This window comes from Aythya marila, assembly GCF_965140915.1.
Source record: "Aythya marila genome assembly, chromosome: 1".
Classification (NCBI taxonomy): Eukaryota; Metazoa; Chordata; class Aves; order Anseriformes; family Anatidae; genus Aythya; species Aythya marila.
Window position 1 is genome coordinate 112,598,215 of NC_139042.1, and position 7,089 is coordinate 112,605,303.

Here is a 7,089-nt window from a genome sequence, read left to right on the forward strand (position 1 = left end):
AAACTGCTTCATAGATTTTTCCAGTAATTATCTATGTGATGCAGTGACAGAGACAACCACAAAATCACTACCAAGGTCTCATTTTTCTCAGAAATAACCTACTGCCCAAAGTGCTGGTGAGCCTCACCTGGAGAAGCACATGGAGTTCCAGCTGCCCATATTCCCAGAAGAAACCAGGAAGATGTAAAAAAGGAATGAAAAGATTTAATCTCTCATTTACTTAATTTCATAATATAACAGAGGGGGAATAACTGCACTTATAAACCCATCAACTAGGTAAACGTCACTAAAGAAGCAAACGAAAGTGAGGGAATTATTTAACTCAGTAGATTAGGTTAAGGCATCTCCAACAACAGAATAAAACCAAAAAATACACTAGTACCTGAAGACATTTCCTACTTACTAGAACAATGATACTCTGGTACAAATTTCCAATCAAGACAGAAGGGACAAAAACCTAAATCACTTTAATATGAAACTTCATCAACTGTAAAGGCTGCAATTGTACTGATATGGCAGCCAGAGAGATAGTTCTTCAGATAGTGCTGAGGAACCAAGGAAGTAGCTTGAATTTTATGAGCTGTAACACATTACTTCAAAAACAAACAAACAAAAAAGTAACAACCATATATAAACACGTCAGAAGCACGTCAGGAGCATCAGGCTTTTAGCATGCTGTTGACCATTGACAGGGGCTTCAGGAACCCATTTGGAAGTGCCAGTGCCGTGCCAAGCCCTGATGGAAACAGGTTGCTGTCAGAGGGCACAGAGCAAGAGTAGAACTGGGAGAATAACACTGGTTTTGCTCGTTAGGAATAGACCTTACCTCGAGTGCTCTGCTTTGCTTCGATATTGTCGATATATTCGACAAAAGAGAGACAAAAGAGGTATTAGGTGCATACAGACGAGTAAGCTACAGCATTTGCGTGTCCAAGAAACAGTATTTTTCAGAGATGGAAAGAAAATGATTTATAGTGAGTTTCTAGAAATCTGTGGTTTATCTTTGACCTGAAAGACAAAGGCTCCAAATTACAGCAGTTTCCACTGTTACAGTGTTTTTTTTGTTTTTTTTTTTTTTTTTTTTTTTAAATTAGAGAATTGCTCCATCCCTCCAGAAGCACCTCCAACAATATCTCAAGAAGAAACTGTCCTCGATATAATTCCCCAATGAGATTTTCCTCTCTCCCCAGTAAGACATACATTTTTTTTTTTTTTTTTTTTTTACTTGTTCTTTGTGTTCTTACAGACACCCCATCGACTAATAGTAAACTAGAGCCTTCCCACTAGGCAAAGAAGGAAAGGTTATTCATGGCATTGCACTTATCACCACACTGCTGAGGCTTACTTGCTCTCTTGAGGCTCTTTTTTTAAATACTAAAGAAGTTTAAGGGATCTTCTCTTTGACATTCGAAGGCGCACCGCACCACCTTGTCGCGTGGCCTGACAGCGCCGCGTGTAAGCTATTACTTCAAAGTCGCTTTCAATTTTCTCCCACTCTAGTTCAATCCCATTAATTCGCATTCATGAATTTATTTTGAAGCCAAATGTGTATTACTTTCCACTTGTAGACATACAATTTCATTTGCTCTCTCTGAGACTACTTAAATAGCAGATCTAAATCCTTTCTGAATTTTACCTGCTGTTCAGCAGTGACCTCAATTTTTGATTTTGTGGCATCAGCAAATTCAATTAGTTTATTTCCCACATTTAGGTCATTGAAGTTGGCTGGAAATAGAATAGGTCAGAGCACCGACCTCTGTGGAACTCTCACTGCCAGCCAAACATGCCTGCTCTGTTTTCTATTGTTTAATTGGATTTTACTCGTTTTTATCAGCACTCTCTAATGTCTGAGCTTCACATGCTTTGAACAGCAACCTGCCAACTAAAACCGCCTCTCTCCTGAGCTGCCAAGAACATCAGGTTGTGAAAAATCAAAATTATCACTGTCCACATTTGTTTGATTCAAAGAAGAAAAAGAGAAGCCGAACAAAGCCAACTAGAAGGAGAATTGGTTTATTATTGAGATACTGCAAGGTGGGGATACCAGAAAAGCATAAAGCTCTATTCAAACAAGAGCAGCCTGGTGGAAGAAGTTACATTCAATGACAGCACTTTTGCTTTAAAGGACTTCCTACCCTCTCTGCTGCAGCTTATAAGGTCTTACCCTGACCCTCAGTTGTCACAAATAAACTCAGTTGGGAAGGGTCCTCTGGAGATCACCCAGGCCAGTGCCCCAGCTCAAGGCATGTCTAATTATAACAGGTTGCTCAGGGCTTTGTCCAGTCAAGTTTTGAACGTCTCCAAGAACTGATGTTTCAAATCTATTTGGGTACCTGCTCCAGTGTCTGATCTCCTTGACGGTAAAAAATATTTATAATTTATATACTATTTGAAAAGCAATGACCATTGAACAGACTTGGGCAGTTTTCAATACACTGAGCTTGCAGAGAGAATATATGTATTAGGTAAATGTAGCCATAGAAAATACTAGCTGTCAAACAAGCCATATAGTTAGAGAAAAAACAGAACCAACGTTTCACTATCAACATGTAATCAAATATTTGAGGCACAGATATTGATAAGCAACACTTTCTATTGATGTAGTCATGGAAAAGACATTTTTGAAGCAGCTATGGAAAATTCATATCCCAGTCACTGCAGTTCCAATTTGAAAACAAAATGAAAAAGTGACAACAAAATCTATAAAATGTCACATTCTCAACACTTCCTGAGTATCTCTAGATGACCATAGCAGTTGAACAGAAAAAAGAAACTAGAAGTCACTAAGTTTGACTAACAGAATTATTTAAGCAGCCTACTACACCCTACAGAACGCCTGACTTTCTGAAATAGTGATTGCAGTACTTATTGCTTCACCAAACCACATTCGTCCCCCCTCCACCTCTCCCCCCCCCAAAAAAGCTATCAGAACTTTGCAATAGTCTTTACATTTTCTTATTCCTCTGTTTAACAGGGATCACTTGGGTTTTTATCTCAAGATACATCACCTGAATTTCCCAAGGACATTTTCTGAAACACATTGCTAAGTAGATAGGGCAGCAATTAGATAGGACTGCAATTTTAAAAGCTCTGATAAGACATTCTTCAAATTCCTTCCATGTGGAAAGCAAGCTGTTTTCTGGGTGTGAGTTGTAGTCAGGCATTTTGCTGAGTTCAGCTAAACAACAGAGCAAGACAGGACCTTCTGCATGCTAAGACCCTGGTCACACTGCTCAAAGAATTTCATTTATTCCTAGCACTAGAGCCAAGGCTGATCTCTCCCTGGTGAAGACAGCTACTTCACAAAAGCTTTGTAGCAGTACATACTGTTAGTACAGTTGTTAAAACTGTAGTCTTGAGATTATTCCCTCTGTTTTCACAAGGCTTTCCATATGCTTCTTTTTGCAGCTAGCTCATTTGGCAGCATGCTACATGTTGGCAGTCTGCAATAACATGGAAGAAAAGCGAAGGATTGAGACAAATAATAAAAGCACTTCTAAGCAGAATGTACGGAGGAGGAAGGAGTAATCATGCAAAGATGTCAGGATGCAGGGACATAGGAAATTGCCAAACTGCCAGTGGAAAACTCTTCCTGTTAACTGTGACTATAGCACCCCCGTACTAAAAGCTCTGCAGCCAAAAGCAAGTAACAGTTTAGCTCAGGAATTAAAATAGACACTACATGCTTAGGCAGTGCTGCTCCTTGGACAATGAAGAAGACAGTGTAGAGGGCAGCATGGTATGGTCAGGTACACCAGCCTGAATGTGCACCCTTTACTGAACATCCACACGATGGAAGTAAAAGCAGTGCAAAGGAGATCACAGAATTGTAGGGGTTGGAAGGGACCTCAAGAGATCATTGGGTCCAAGCTCCCTGCCAAAGCAGGTTCCCTAGAGCAAGTTGCCCAGGTAGGCGTCCAGATGGGCTTTGAATATCTCCAGACAAGGAGACTCCACAAACTCCCTGTGCAGCCTGTTCCAGCGCTCCGTCACCCTCACCGTGAAGAAGTTCTTTCACATGTTTGTGCGGAACTTCCTGTGCTCTGTTTTGTGGCCATTGCCCCTTGTCCTGTCCCCATAAACCACTGAAAAGAGGTTGGCTAAATCCCTCTGTCTCCCACACTTAACATTATTTGTAAACATTGATAAGATCCCCTCTCAGTCAAGATGTCTTGTTGATTTTGTTTTCATATTTTTCCTCATCACCTTCTATCTGAAAGAGAGCTACACATTCCCTAAACATCTTTTGAGAATATTTTCAGCACTTTATGGACAAATGAAATGAAACATAGGGTTATCTGGTAACATCCCATGAGCTAGTATTGGAAAGTCAGTTGAACCTAGCCTTTCTTTTCATAGATGCGATGTTTCTGAATAGCACGTGTAGACCAAAGAACTTTTTTCTTTTCACTAAAAGTATTAAATCAGGTGAAGGAATTTGGTCCAGTTTGAGCTATGTTAATACAAACACCTTTCATTGTTTGTTTAGTCTCCAAACAATTTTGAATAGAAGACTATTTGCAAGATGTCCTATGCAAATCCAAAACCTTTTCAATTTACAAATGCAAAGTTCACTGCATCCCAGAAGGCTTTTTATGTATCAAGAAATGGTTTGGCTATATAAGCCCCAGCAGCAGACACTGGCATTTGAAAACTATGATGTAAGGACTACTCCATTATCATGCAGAAAATTGGCCAGTGATTTAATTAACCCAAGCATTAAGGAGTTTTATTCTGTTCACTCTGAAAGAATAGATGAGCATTACAGAAGGGTATTAAAGAAATGCTCTAAGATAGAGATCGAAATACGAACATTGCCAGGGAATGGATGAACACGGAGGAAATCAAGGGCACAACATCTTGTTTTAACACAAATGTTAGTTGAAAGGCATGAATAAAATTGCTGCAGTCTTCACCTAGACAGGTGGAGTATGCCAACATTTATCACACAGGCAGTTTCAGAATTGGATCTTCCACTCCACCACCTATCAAGAGCTGAGATTCATTCCTTATGTAGTTCACAAGAGTTTCAAACAGAAAGAACAGAACAGCTCAGCAAAATCTGCCACATACATGCCAGTTTGGCAAGCAGCAAGCTTCCAGAGCAATCTGCATCAACTACCATTCACAAGTGCTGGTGTTTTGGTAAGTGCTGTTCCGTCTACATGCGTACAATGATCCAGATTGCATCTTCTCACATGAATAGACAGAGGTACTGAGCAAGCTGTTTCATGGTAATAAAATATTTTCCTCCTCCTATTAAACTAAATTACGATTGACTATTGCAGAGCACAAAATGATTCCTGTAATTTATTACTCCTGCCATCACTGGCATGCAGATTTGTGTACTCACAACACCAGGACAGACTATATGCTATAGTTTCTCCAAGGACATTTTACAGAAGCTGATATGAAACATTCTGACACTAAAGCTGTGGTCTATGCTAAAGGAAACTTTGTGGGTAGTTTTACCCCTCTTATGACAAGTGATAGTCCTTCATGCATTCAGAATAGATTTCTTGGATTCCACTCTCAGAGGAGAAGTTAATCCTTTTTGACATATTTGAGTCTAAGAAATCATGCTAACCCATACTTGATGGAACAAAAAAAAAAAACAAAAACAACAACAACAAAAAAAACCTTTTTGAAACTTCAAAAAGGCTAGATACAGCAATCCGTTTCAGCAAAATTCTACACAAGAATGAGAAAGAACTGAACATAAAAGGTTTGATCTCACACTATTCAAGTCACTGGGAATTTTCTCAGCAGCTTGAATGGGAGGAGGATCAAGCCCAGGGAGCATAGCAGGGCAGCAGGTTGGCCCCAAGGTATTGATTTTGAGCCCTGTGTCCTTTTTGAAATAATATGTTCAACCCTCAGGCTAAATAGGCTGGCACAAATGATCTACACTGAACAGAACGCTACCAGCTCAGACTCTCACTGAAAGACTTGCAAAATGTGGCATTTTTCTTCATCCTCAGGTGCTGACTGACATAGCTATGCAAGAATCTGTTTCAGTATGGAAATGGTTTTAGCCCTCTGTTATAGACAGCTGGAAAAGTCAAAGCCCTAAGGGTGCAGAAATCAGAAGTCACAAAAATCACAAATCTGTTCTAAAAAAAAGTGAGCTCCAGAGTCATTATTTTCAAACCTTTAAGTCAACAACCATTAAAAAATAAAATCAATAAATAGCAGTAAGTCTTTTTTCTTTGATTTCATCTAAGAATAAGAAATTATAAAATAGAGCAATATAACACTTTAGGTAGATGATATTTATACAAGCCTCTTAACGGGGGCTAAAACTTAAAGTAATTTTATTAACTGGAAGTTATGTTACTCATTTCATTGGAATCAGAGTATTTTGCAAGTGCTGTAACTGCTGAATGCGCCTCAGCACACCATTCCAAAGATGAGGTTAATTCTGACACACTGAAGAATTACTCTGAGTACAAGTATAGAACAGCATATCCATATAAAACCACAGCTCACAGAAGAACAAATGCTCCTCCTGCAACACTGCAAAGACTTTGTGATAGAAAAAGATTTTAGTTTATGCTTCATCTACAAATCAGTCATTTCAGATTGCAGCAGAAGTCTGGTTACTTTGGAAGCTGTAAAGCCATATTGTGCTAATCAATAGAAACAATGCCACATAAAAATTACAGTGGAAGAATTAGAAATAGCTCAGAAAAACCTCAGCTTAGGGAGAACAAGAGCAAAATCAACTTTTCAACATTTGCTTGTTTATGAGGGGGGACATATGCATAAACAAGTTTGTTCATTCCACAATTCCTCTAAAAGTAGGTCAGGTTTTTTCTCTCCTCTCCCTACATGGCAAAAAATGATTTGAGAAAAATATATTTCAGAGAGAAAAAATGAAATAGCACTGACAGATGGCATATGATTTATACTTTTAATTTAGTCCATGTCATACTCCCCTAAAAAGATGCAGCTGGTCACTACAGAAAAAGGCTGCCTCTTTACTTGCAAATGGATCAGGTAAAGAGGTGCATTAAACTTTCCCAGAGCACAGATGACACAGGAAGGGAGAAAGTCCGACTCATTCACTTGGATGCTACTGTATTGATC